Here is a 14,270-nt window from a genome sequence, read left to right as displayed (position 1 = left end):
ATTCTCATTACCATCATTTTCAAGGTGACATAATACTGTGATGAATCTGAAGAAAATCTCCATATTCCAATAAATCTAACTTTATTTTAAACCTCACATGAAATGCAAAAAAGATTTGCATTATATCACCAAAAGAAATGGCCCATCAGTAATTTCCAGCCATTTCAATTTCCATTTACTACTAAATGGACCCTATAACATAAGGAAAAAAATATATATGTTACAAAAAATGTATGTCCCATTTCAAGATTCAAGAAAAAACACAACGGGAGTACGGTTCTTTCAAGAGATTTATTCGTCACATACATACACGAGCAGGGAGCGAAATTTACTTTTTGACTCACCTGCCAGTGGCGGGTAGATGGGAAGAGTCTACCCGCCAAGCATATTTCTTACCTGCCAACATTTTTTTGATTAAAAAAAAAAATATATATATTTTATATAATTTTTTTTTTAAATAAAATATATATTATATAATCATACTTGTAGTTGTATTATCTGCGAGACATCGCCACCACGCAATAAGTCAAAATGCTTGCTATCTGCAAACAGCTCCACTGTCTGTGTGTATACTTGAGTAGCCTCCAGCTCCAGCAAGGATTCTCCGGCCCTGCAGCTAGACCCTATATTCAGCTAGACCCTACATTCAGCATGCAAGGATTCTCCGGCGATGCAGCTGGACCCTATTTATAACGTTACGGTTCATTTGTTAAATCACATTCAACATGCCCTCAGCTAGAATACGCATTCAATCAATGTTATAAGACATTGATATCAGGAGCTATCTGTAGCTACTGCTAGCCCGGTAGATAACGTTAAGACAATGTAGTTTACTGGGACAGATCGATCTAATGTGAGCTAGCTAACGCGAGCTAGCTAACGAGGGAACGAAGGTATTATGCACTTGAGTCGACTATTGCTGGAGCATTTGTTGATATCAGTAGCTAGCCAGCTAGATACCGTTAGACAATGCCTCGTCATGTATTAAACTAAAAGTGAATAGTTGACTGGGTCATTGTTTAAACAGTAACGGTAGCTCATGGAGGTCCGGTCTAGACTAGAGCAGACTGCCTGTGTTGACATGAGCACTGCGAGCAGAAGCCCTTAGCCAATAGTATCCCGCTGCAGGGCTGGGCGGTTATGACTTGTTGCCATGGTTTTCTTCAAAATAAGAGTATCATACGAACCTAATTGTTGCTAACTGACGGAGCCATCGATATTATGACTGGAGATGCACTTGGGGCGGAAATGAGACCCGCACAGATTTTCAAAATAAGAGTATCGTTATGAACTTTATTGATTACACGCCACAAGGCGGGCAGCCCTCTAAGTGTCAAGCGCCAAAGGTAAAAACTGATCGCCCCTGGCGGGCGGCGGGCTTTAGTTTCGGTCCCTGTACACGAGACATGTAGTGAAATGAAGGTGGCCATGCCCGCCTTGATTGTGCAAAAATAGAATAATAAATTAGAATAGATAATAAAATAGACATGATAAAAATGTAATACGAATAAAATACTATACTATACAATGCTGACTACTATATACAAATATACAGTTATGTTTTTTAAAGTGACCTTTTTTGTAGTGTGTTTGTGAGAGTGCAAGTGTGTGTGTGTTCATGTGTGCTTGTGTGTGTGTGTGTGTGTGTGTCTGTGTGTGTGTGTGTGTGTGTGTGTGTGTGTGTGTGTGTGTGTGTGTGTGTGTGTGTGTGTGTGTGTGTGTGTGTGGAGAGATCAGTGTTCAGTGTTCTGATGGCCTGGTGAAAGAAGCTGAGTCTGAGTCTCTCTGTTCTTGCTGCATGTATGCGGAGGTGCTTGCCTGACCGCAGCAGCTTGAACAGGCTATTGTTGAGGTGGTGGTAGGGCTGTCACGGTATGATATTTTCTCACCGCGGTTGTGTGTGGATAATCATCGCGGGATGCGGTGGTACCGCAGTTCTATTAAAAGAAATTACAATTAAATACATTTATTTCATAATTTTTTATATACCTGTATATTTTTTTTATTTATTATTAAGACATGCGAGTTTACCCGCAATCGTGATTAGAAACAAATTCTAAGGTCGTAGGAGTCCCGAAACAATTTTAAACATGTTTGATAATCTATCCATTTGTCCCTCAACGTTCTGAAATGTGATAACAGTAGATTAGGGTGTTGCCTGCTCCTTTAAGAGTGATGTGTTGTGGGATATATTATGCCCTTCTCCAACTTAAAACTAACGTTCTTTGAGCGAACATTTAACGTTATTATAACACTATTTTAACGTTAGTGAATTCTAATGCACATACATAGCTAGTTAAATATCACAACTTGTGTCATCATTGTTCATCATTGGGGGAAAAGTGCTGCCTCTCTCCGCTGTCCCGCCACACTCGGGACCACACTACCGTTATAGATAGCTAGCCTATAGCTAAAGTCGGGACCACACCACCGTTATAGATAGCTAGCCTATAGCTAACGTCGGGACCACACCAACGTTATAGATAGCTAGCCTATAGCTAACGTCGGGATCACACCACCGTTATAGATAGCTAGCCTATTGCTAACGTCGGGACCGCGGCAGAGAGAGGCAGCACCCAATCTGTGTGTAACGTTAGTCACTAACATGAAAAATAGAGAGCTACAAACGGAAATAAACGCCCAGTCCTTGCGAGAACGTTTTCCTGGTTTACTGTCACCACTTTACAGAGGGAATTACCCCGAAGTCCGGCTAGTTATAACAAGCACGTTACATGACCGGCACTTCGGCCCTAGAGTTTTAGGAGAACGCTCCCCTGTACTCTACTACGGTTCAGATTAATACAGGAAAAGGTATACATTGGGGGCTCGAGTCTGGGATATGAAAATAAATCCTTATTTCATCTGTGAGTTGTAAACTGTATAGAAACGTGAAGTTAGCTCATGCTACTGCAAAACGGACGCACGAGGCAATCTCGTCATTAATGAACTGAGTTAAAAATGATGACTCCCCCTTTTTTTAACACTGTTGACGCGAGTGGCTTTACACACCGTGGGATTGCGGTGATACGGTTAGCGCGACAGCCCTAGTGGTGAGGGTCCTTCATTATTCTGCAGGCTCTGGATTTGCACCTCCTGTTGTACAAGTCCTGCAGGGGTGGTTGTGTAATACCTGTAGTACGCTCTGCTGAGCACAGTACTCTCTGTAGAGCCTTCCTGTTCTGGGCAGTGCAGTTGCCAAACCGGGCAGTGATGTTCCCAGTCAGGATGCTCTCCACAGCCCCAGAGTAGAAGGACTGGAGTATCTTCCCTGATACGCTGCTTCGCCTTTTTTAACAGTGTCTGTGTGTGTTGTCCATGTCAGGTCCTCTGTGATGTGACTCCCAGGTACTTAAAACTGCTCACCCTGTCCACGATAGCCCCATTAATCCACAGTGGCGTGTGTGTGTCCCCTGATGTATTCTCCTAAAATCCACGATCAGCTCCTTGGTTTTACCAATGTTCAGGAGTAGGCTGTTATCCCGCCACCAGAGTGCCAGGACATAAACCCATCCCGGTAGGCCTTCTCGTCATTGTTAGAGATCAGGCCCACCACCAATGTGTCGTCCACAAACTTCACTATGGAGTTGGAGCTGAACCTGGCTAGCACCTAGCCTAGAGCCATATGAAATCCGTTTAATTATTTCCCAAATTCCGTTTTTTCCATTTTAATATATCAGAATTCTGTATTTTACCATCAGAAATAGTGTCTAATAAGTGGGAATAATAATAATAATAATAACTTTATTTGTATAGCACTTTTCATACAGAGGTTGCAGTTCAAAGTGCTTCACAACAGTAAAAAATACAGGCATGAGCGAGCATAGCAAGGTATGGTAAATCACAGTGTTTCACATTAGGATCTAGCATCCTAATAGGCTCTCTATTCAGTAATACAAATAATAAAATTGTTTAAAATGATTAAGTTTAAAAATAGTCTAAAAATTATAAAATAGAACGGACATACAACAACAGTAAAAAAAATACAGGCATAAGCTAGTATAAAAATAAAAAATGTAAATAGCAAGGTTACAGTAAAAAGTGTGAAAAATAGTTTAAAATGATTCAGTTTAAAAATAGTCATCAGTAAGAAGTAAGACAGATGAATTTGATAGGCAGTGTATAAAAGTAGGCAGGGTAAGAATAGTGCAGCTAAGTACAATTTGTGTCAAGATATCCCTGATGTTTCTATAATAGTATTTCCCCTTGCCACTAGGTGGTAGCAGATATCTATCTTCAGATATTTGCCTGCATTACCCCACAGTGAAATGCCTGAGCAAAGAGATAGGTTTTAAGCTGTCTTTTAAAGATGTCTAGTGAGTTGGCTTCTCTGATGTTTTGGGGTAGTTTGTTCCACAGTTTTGGGGCATAGTTGATAAAGGCTGCATTACAGATCCTCTTTTGACTGTTTCTGGGAGCCTCTAGTAGTCCGGCAGCTGATGATCGTAGTGTTCTTGCTGGTGTGTAATTTATTAGTGTTGGCGATGTAGCTAGGTCCCTGTCCATTTAGAGCTTTGTATGTAAGGAGAAGGACCTTCAATTCTAAATGTTACAGGAAGCCAGTGTAAAGCAGCTAAGACTGGACTAATGTGCTCTCTCCTTTTGGTTCTAGTTAGCAGTCGGGCTGCAGAGTTTTGGATTAGCTGAAGCCTCTCTGTGGTTTTCTTAGGGAGACCTGTGAAAAGTGCATTACAGTAGTCTAACCGGCTAGATATGAATGCATGAATTAGCTTCTCAGCATCGTTCTGATTAATAAATGGTCATACTTTTGCTATATTTCTGAGATGGAAGAACGATGTTTTCGTCACTTTGCTAATATGAGAATTGAAGTTCAGTTCTGAATCTATGATAACCCCGAGACTAGTGACCTCAGATTTGATCCAAGGGGTTAGTCCTCCCAGGTTCTTTATTAATGTTTCTTTTTTAGTTTTGGGGCCGATAATTAGAATTTCAGTTTTGTTCTTGTTTAGTTTCAGGTCGTTTTTACTCATCCATTTATTTATTGCCAGTAAGCAGTCTGTAATGGAGCTAATCGCTGTATCATTTGGTTCAGCAGATATGTACAGTTGTGTATCATCCGCATAGCTATGGAAATCTACATTATGTTCTCTGATGATATCACCCAGCGGTAACATGTAAAGGGAGAAGAGTAAAGGACCTAAGCAACTCCCTTGTGCAACTCCATAGTTGTTGTCGTATATATCAGACATGTGATCTCCTAGTTTATTATACAACGGCATGCAAATTTCTCGATTCTGATTGGCTGAAACAGTCAATTTACACATAGTTATTTTTCATAATCCCACGCACTTGGTCCCAGGACCCGCCCACAACCGAATACTATCACTCCGCCGTGCGACCTTTTAGAAAAAAACAAGATGGCGGACAATAATCTTTACGAATGGATATGTTGGTAGCGCGTTGGTAGCGCGTCACGACTAAATGGAAAACGATTCTGTCACGGCGAATGTCTTAGTTGCTTAAACAATGTTGGATGATGTAATTGATGGGTCATGAGTCATTGTGAAACAAAATAAAAATCGTGCGAATTGATTGATTGATTGCAAATTTTCTTTTATTTGTTTTTCTTTCTATAGAAGCAGCTGGGAGGTGCGCTGTTTTAAGTGAACATGGACTGAATGGATATGTTGATAGCGTCATAATGACTAAATGGAAAACGATTCTGTCACAGCGAATGTCTTAGTTGCTTAAACAATGTTGGATGATGTAATTGATGGGTCATGAGTCATTGTGGAACAAAATAAAAATCGCGCGAATTGATTGATTGATTGATTAATTGCAAATGTTTTATTTGTTTTTCTTTCTATAGAAGCAGCTGGGAGGTGCACTGTTTTAAGTGAGCGTGGACTATTGAATTGATTGATTGATTGATTGCTAATTTTATTACTGTCCGCCTTGTTTCCAACTGGTTAAGTTTAGGCCCTCTTTCGAAGTTGGTTAAGGTTAGAGTTTGTCTTTAGAGCAGGGCGATAGACCACCAGCCCTGATTCCAAACTCTAACCTTAACCAAATTCTTACAAAAAAAATAAAAAATCTTATAGGGCAAATAACCCCCCCCCCCCCCATATAGGGCAAAGACAACTATTTTTTTCCTATAGGGCAAAGAAAACTTTTTTTTAATTTGTTTTACCTACTTTCTATAGAAGCATCTAAGAATGAAGTTCTATAGAAAGTAGGTTAAAAACTAAAGAAAAGTTGGATGTGTTCGTTTGTTGGATGCCTAGTTGAGAGACAGTTGGATGTGTTAGTTTGTTGGATGTCTTACTTGAGAGACAGTTGGATGTGTTAGTTTGTTGGATGCCTAGTTGAGAGACAGTTGGATGTGTTAGTTTGTTGGATGAATGAATGAATGAATGAGAACTTTATTTAACAGATTGCAGAATGGGTACAATACAGTACGGCTCAATACACACAATTGTTAAAGGGATGCAGACCTGAGAAAGACGTTTGTCTTGTTTACATCAGGGTCCCCCATTTTCAATTCATATAGACATTTTTGACATACACAACAGTGTTGATGGCTAGCAAATGTTCTCACCGACAATATTGTTTTTATACCAAGAAAAGCAGGAAGTGACATCATCCACAGGTGTGTTGAGAATTGCTATAAGGTCTAATTTGACCCAGGAAGTACTTTGATGTCAAGAGTCCATTCTTAAGTCGAAATTACCTAAATATACAAATAAAAAATGTAGATCTAAATGTAGATAATAGATACATAAACATAAAATTGTTATACTAGAAACAAAACCAAAATTAACATCTAGTATGTATGGCTAGATAGGTACATTCTAATGCCTTATTCATTTTAAATATAAACAATAAACATTAAACAAGAACCCTAGGGTAAATAAGTCCGCCCTTTGGCGTACAGTCAAACTCTTTTTTTGAGCCTCGTAATAAAGAGGAAAACCGATGAAAAAACTAAAGTCAAAATTACCACAATATACAGATGGTAAATGTAGATAAGATTAAAATTAAAATTGTTGTTATACTGGAAACAAAAAACATAAATCAAAATAGCAATAACATCTAGTATGTATGGCTAGATAGATACACTCTAATGCCTTATTCATTTTATATAAATAAACCATAAACAATAAAAAGTAAACAAGAAACCCATTGGGTAAATAAGTCCGCCATTATGTATGGCTAGATAAATCCACTCTAATGCCTTATTAATTTTATATAAATAAACAATAAACAATAAAAAGTAAACCAGAAACCCTTGGGTAAATAAGTCCGCCATTATGTATGGCTAGATAGATACACTCTAATGCCTTATTCATTTTATATAAATAAACAATAAACAATAAAAACCCTTGGGTAAATAAGTCTGCCATTATGTATGGCTAGATAGATACACTCTAATGCCTTATTCATTTTATATAAATAAACAATAAACAATCAAAAGTAAACAAGAAACCCTTGGGTAAATAAGTCTGCCATTAGGCGTAAATTCAAACTCTTTTTTTGAGCCTCGTAATAAAGCGGAAAAAAAGGAAAATAAGGAAAAACTACACCTGTTCGGTGTGTCTGAAGGTTGTTAGACTTACTAATGGCTCTTTAAAATAGATAGTTTAAGATAAATAGTCGGTGAGAACATTTGCTAGCCATCAACACTGAGGAAGGAACATAATCGTTCCGAAACATGTTTGTTTCAGGCTGCCATTAAATATACCAAAATCTGTGAGTGCTGGTCCAAGCGTATTGCTTTCTTTTTCTATTATACTCGACGGGATTTCAGCACCCAGTGTTATAATTTGTGAGCGCAGTCTATCTTGACTTTTTGACATACACAACATACATGACATTTATGGTATAGGCCGGGACATATAGGTATTTAGTACTGATACATTTGTGACATAAACGGTATTCAAATATACAGTACTGTTACCCCTAGATCCTGACAGAGTATATACATATGATGGGGTGGAGACTGTACATTAGGAGGGGGTGGGTGGGTGGGAGAGAAATATACATACGGAGGGGAGGGAATATATACATGCGGTGGGGAGGAGCCTGTCTATTAGGAGGTGGTGGGGGATTTGGGCATTTACGATGTCTTAGTTGAGAGACAGTTGGATGTGTTAGTTTGTTGGATGTCCTACTGAGAACAGTTGGATGCACTTCCGAGCTGCTTCCACATGGAGGCAACTTCTCTTATTTATTCTTTGGGAACAACTTTTTCTGGCGGATGGTTTTTTCAATAAATCTTCAATTAATGTGTGTTTATTGTATAGCAATAAGGTTGGATGAATGTGCCAGTTGTATAAAAGCATTACACCACTTGTAGTCGTGGATTGTGAAAATTAGACCATGCCTAGGGGGGTCTAACGACCACCCCTAGGCATGGTCTAATTTTCACAACCCACTCCTGCGCGTGATGTAATGCTTAAACATAGAATTTCCTCCCTCTGATGTATGTTTTAAACCAGCCTAGCACATGTTCTGAGAAACCGACATTGTTTTCAAGGCGATCGATTAGAATATCGTGATCGATTGTATCAAATGCTGCACTGAGATCTAGCAGGATAAGGATGGAGATCTTATTCTCATCAGAGTTTAGCCTGAGGTCACTGATTATTTTGGTGAGGGCAGTTTCAGTGCTATGATATTTTCTGAATCCCGACTGAAATTCTTCTAAGATGTTGTTTTCTTCAAGAAAGGAATTTATTTGAACTGAAACTATCTTTGTCAAGTACTTTACTAATGAATGGTAGGTTGGATATTGGACGATAATTTGCCATTTCATTACTATCCAAGTTAGTTTTTTTTAGTAATGGCTTTACAACTGCTGTTTTAAAGGCATCTGGGAAAATACCAGTTCTAAGGGAAGTGTTTATGATATCTAGCACAGGGCCTGAAACACTATTAAACACCCGTTTGAAGAAAGCTGTAGGTATAGGGTCAATGTCTGAGGTGGAGGAGTTACATTCTGAGACAGTTTTGCAGAGTACATCTAATGTGATGCATGTGAATGAATAATGTCCACAATAATGAATGTCCACAATTTTATAAGATATAACAGTCCATTTAATGTTTTTAAGTGCTGCAACTCAGAAAAACAGTTAAATTGTTCACAATATTTTTCAAATAATATTGTGACAAAATAAAAATGCACACAAAATAAAAATACACATTTCAAGTGTAAACAATAGATACTAGTGTTGTCACGATACTGGAATTTCGAACCTCGATACGATACCTTGAAAAGTATCGATATTCGATACCATTTTCGATACCACAGGGAAAAAGGTTCAATCTTAAAATGTAAAAATAAAAAAATATCTTTAGATCACACATTTAAAAATAACTGTTCATCTCACTTCAATCATTTTTATTGCAGAACATGGTATTTTCTCAAGCAGACAGATGTCAACACTGTAATCTGTGTTGCATGTACCTGACAAACTGAACTGTTTGTATTACAGTCATATTCCGACTTAACTGAATGCACATGTGTGTGTGTGGACTACTGTACTATTACAGGTATTGAAATGAACAATGCAACTTCCTTATACAAAAAAATAATAATTATGAATAATTAAATATCGATATTTCGGGAAATGAGTATTGAAACCGTTTTAAATATTCAGAATCGATATGTATTGATTTTTTGATATTTTTGACAACACTAATAGATACAGCTAGCTACTAGTGACATTATGCGGGTCCAGTCCACGGTACGTTGACAGAATTTGCAAAACACCTTATCGCCGGAGGCATAAAAGTCATTAGGATACTGCTCTGCTCTGAATTTAGGGCTTATTGCGGAATTTCTTAGCTTCTTGACGACGTTAACACCGATTGATTGATTGATTGAAAACTTTATTAACAGATTGCAGACACACTGTACAACTGTACAAGCAAAACTGTACATTGGAATATTGACAACCATACTTGGTAATTTACTGTACATTGGAGGGGGTTGTGTTGGAGCCAAATGTATGTTTTTGTTTACTTTGTAAATAATTGTATAGGTCTATAGTCTATATTTCATATATTTCATACATAGCCTATAGAAGCACTTAAAATGCCATAATCTATATAATCACTGTTATTGCCAAATGTATGGTTGTGAAATTATTATTATTATTATTGTTATCTGTATGAATGTAGTCATGACTTATATACATAATGGGTTTTGTGATCATGTATTGTTGTAATTATTATATTTTTGATAAGCTAATTAGGGAGATGCCAATTGAGATGCATGTGGCTAATTTGGGGAAACAGGCATCAGGTGTTTAAAATGGGCTGGCCGTTACACAGCCAGTGTTCTAAGAATGTCTGGTATGTGGCGACACGGTTTTTTGACCGCTGCAGAGCAGCTTATATGTTTTGATTGTTTTGATTCTACAATATGATTTCGCCGTCAAACGGTAAGATACACATTTCCTATGGTTCATTGTGGGGATTATTGGAATCCGAAGATCTATATGGAAAATATGAAAGGAAAATAAATGTCTCATACAAATCCGATCTCCCGAGTGCTGCTATCTGAGCGCGTCAACCAAGCGCATACCAGTAGAACCAGAAGGTGCATTTACGTTGTATAAGGATTGCATCTTTATAGTCAAAAAACCCCGCTGCTTGTTGATGAAATGGAGTTAATGGACGTTGTACATGTTTCGCGCTGCGAATGGAAAGCGAGCGGTATCTGACATTTACTACGGATCCAATACTTCCGCGTTGCCGTGTTGTTTATGAATGAATGCGCTCCGTCCTCCGCTGAACGCCGCGTCACCGCGGTGTGTGTAAAAGCATAAAGGGAGGTTTCAATGCACCCAGAAGGACTGCATGAATGAAGTGCATTTAAAACGTGCAACGCGGCTGAAGTAAAATAAAACTGAAACGTTGTGTTGGTGTTTTGTGAATGGAGAAAATGCCTGATCAATTGAAAGAAGGGGGTTCTGAACACTCGAAGGAAGAGGGTGGAGCTGAGCATGAAGAGAGAGAGCTAGAAAAGAAAAAAGAAAAGCTAAAATGTTTAAAGGCTTCCAGAAGTGCAAGACTGGGTTTAATAACCAAAATGAAAAATGAAATAACACAATTAATGCAAAATGTGTGCAATGTTGAATTGGTGAGATCCAAACTGGAAAATGAACTTCCACGATTGTGCAGTGACCTGGGTACATGCAATGACTTACTGTGTGAATTACTGACCACAGAGGAGATGCAAAGTGATCAAGTTGACTGGTATGACCCCAAAGTGGAGTCTCTTCTGGAGTACAAGGCTACAGTTAAAGATTGGGTTTCTACTGCTTCCGTCCAGAGAGAATCAAATGTTGTAAAACCACGTGACAGAGTTTCACGGAGGTCAAGGTCAAGGTCAAGCATATCCGGATCATCTCTTGGCTCACTAAAGGTTACTCTGGAATGTAAGGAGGCGGAGCTTATGGCAAGAGCTGACAGGTTGGCACGGCAACAAGCTATGGAAAGGGAGGAAGCCAAACTTGAAGCTGACAGGTCGGCACGGCAACAAGCTATGGAAGTGGAGGAAGCCAAGCTTGAAGCCAAGCTGAAGGCAAATCGGAAGCAGTTTGAACTGGAAACGGAAATAGCAGCAAATGCTGCAAAACTGAGTGTCATAAGGAAATATGAGCATTCTGATGTACAACCTGCCACTGCCATGCTCTCACATCCCACCATGCCCCATTTAGAAGATGGGATGAATGACTATCTGGAACAAGGACTACTTGACATAGAAGGTTATCTGTATGAATGAAGTCATGACTTATATACATAATGGGTTTTGTGATCATGTATTGTTGTAATTATTATATTTTTGATAAGCTAATTAGGGAGATGCCAATTGAGATGCATGTGGCTAATTTGGGGAAACAGGCATCAGGTGTTTAAAATGGGCTGGCCGTTACACAGCCAGTGTTCTAAGAATGTCTGGTATGTGGCGACACGGTTTTTTGACCGCTGCAGAGCAGCTTATATGTTTTGATTGTTTTGATTCTACAATATGATTTCGCCGTCAAACGGTAAGATACACATTTCCTATGGTTCATTGTGGGGATTATTGGAATCCGAAGATCTATATGGAAAATATGAAAGGAAAATAAATGTCTCATACAAATCCGATCTCCCGAGTGCTGCTATCTGAGCGCGTCAACCAAGCGCATACCAGTAGAACCAGAAGGTGCATTTACGTTGTATAAGGATTGCATCTTTAGGTTGTGTTAGGACATTTACAGGGGCCAGTTTCGAATTGCAGTCTTCTGTAGGTGTTCTTTGAGAGTGTTTTTGAAAGTGGGTTTTACAGCTTTGGGTAGGGCGTTCCACATTGATGTGGCATAATTGCGAAACGTGTTTAGTCCCTTGTTTGAGCCGAATCTGGGTTTAACATGATTTGTGGAGCTCCCTCTGGTGTTATGATCGTGGTATTCACTGACCGTTGGGAAGTATTTTGACATGTACATGGGTACCTTGGTCGTGTAGTGTATCTTGTAGACCAGGCCTATTGTAAGTTGCTGTACTCTGTCGTCTACTCTAAGCCATCCTAGGTTGTCAAAGTGGGCAGGGGTGAGGTGGGTTCTAGGAGTAAGGTCAAGCAGTAGTCTGGCCAGTTTGTTTTGAGATGTTTGTAATTTTGTTTTTAGTGCCTTTGAGGTGCTTTGGTACCATGAGGTGCAAGCATAGTCGTAGTACCCTTGAATGAGTGCTCCTGCCAGAGTCTTCAGGGTATTCTTGTTTACCAGTGAGGAGATCCGGTACAAGAATCGAGTTTGTTGGTTGACTTTTTTTTATTACATTGGATGCCATTTTGTCACAGGAAAGATTTGCCTCTAGGATGGAACCCAGGTAGGTAATTTCTTCTTTCCTTGTGGCAATATTGTCACCCACTGTGACTGAGAAGCCGTCGGTCTTGCTGAGTTTGTTATTTGAACCGAAGAGAATGGACTCTGTTTTGCCCATGTGTAATGATAGTTTGTTATCAGCGAGCCATATGCAGATTTTGCCTAGTTCTGAGCTGAGGGTTTTTTCAACCTGTAACTTGTTCTTGTCAGAGACCAGCAGGGCTGAGTCGTCCGCAAACAGGAACAAGTTGCAGTCACAAGCTGACGACATGTCATTTGCATAAATTAGGAACAGTAGCGGTCCTAGTATGCTTCCTTGTGGAACAGTGGCGTCGTTAGCCCTGGGCTTCCGGGGCTTCAGCCCCGGATGTTTTTCTCCTAGCCCCGGATCTAAAAAAGAAAAAAAAAAAAAAATTGTTTACTTTTTTTCTTTTTTACTTTTTTTTTTTACTTACTTACTTACTTACTTACTTTTTTTTTTTTTATGTCAGTATCCCCATTGTCTGTGCTGAATGTTTGTTAGTGTTTGGTATTTTTTGTTGGTTTTTAGTACTTTTAAACATCCATTTTTAGTAAGTAGTTTTCATTTGATCCTATAATTTTTTCATTCACCGATTTGTGGACTTTTCTTTTGTGTCCTGAAAGGCGCCTTGTAAATCAAATGCATTATTATTATTATTATTATTATTATTATTATTATTATTATTATTATTATTATTATTATTATTATTATTATTATTATTATTATTATTATTATTATTATTATTATTATTATTATTATTATTATTATTATTATTATTATTATTATTATTATCCAGGAGGGAAAATACACTTTGGATAGTAGGGACTGCATCTCTGCCTGTCCTGACCAGGAAACACTTTGCAACTGTGATCTCCTCTGGCAATAGTTGGATATTGTAATGTGTGGCGAGGGGTTGCAGCAATTCCACTGAGAGAAACTGGTCTGAGGCTGGATATGCCTCTCATAAGTTGTTATCCAACTCATGAGAACCTGCTCTCAAGCTATTGCAGCATTCTGTCGATGACTGGATAGAACAGTCTCTGTCTCAGCTGATCTCCTGAGCTGAGGTCTGAGCTTGTGCCACAAGATGACTCAACTATACATACTCGTCCATCCTTTTCTGCTTCCTCCTTTGGCTGGTAGTATGTTCCTCAATCCAAAGGCCATTACATATGGCCTTTGTCCTGTCATACATGTCCACTGCCATCTCTGAGGTGCGATAACCTTTGAGTGTGTCCTGCACTGTGCTTTTAAATAGTACAGATATTGAAGATGTGATAAATTATTTCCTCGAAATAAACATGAAACGTGGTCGCAAAGTTTCGATATATCGATTTTCCAAGCTTGGATATGAGCACACGCACTAACAACCAATCAGTGAAGGAGATGGCCGACAGCGAAGGAGACCCGCGCTGCAC

This window comes from Notolepis coatsorum, assembly GCF_963971535.1.
Source record: "Notolepis coatsorum genome assembly, contig: SCAFFOLD_125, whole genome shotgun sequence".
In the NCBI taxonomy this organism is placed as follows: Eukaryota; Metazoa; Chordata; class Actinopteri; order Aulopiformes; family Paralepididae; genus Notolepis; species Notolepis coatsorum.
This window is presented reverse-complemented; position numbering follows the sequence as displayed.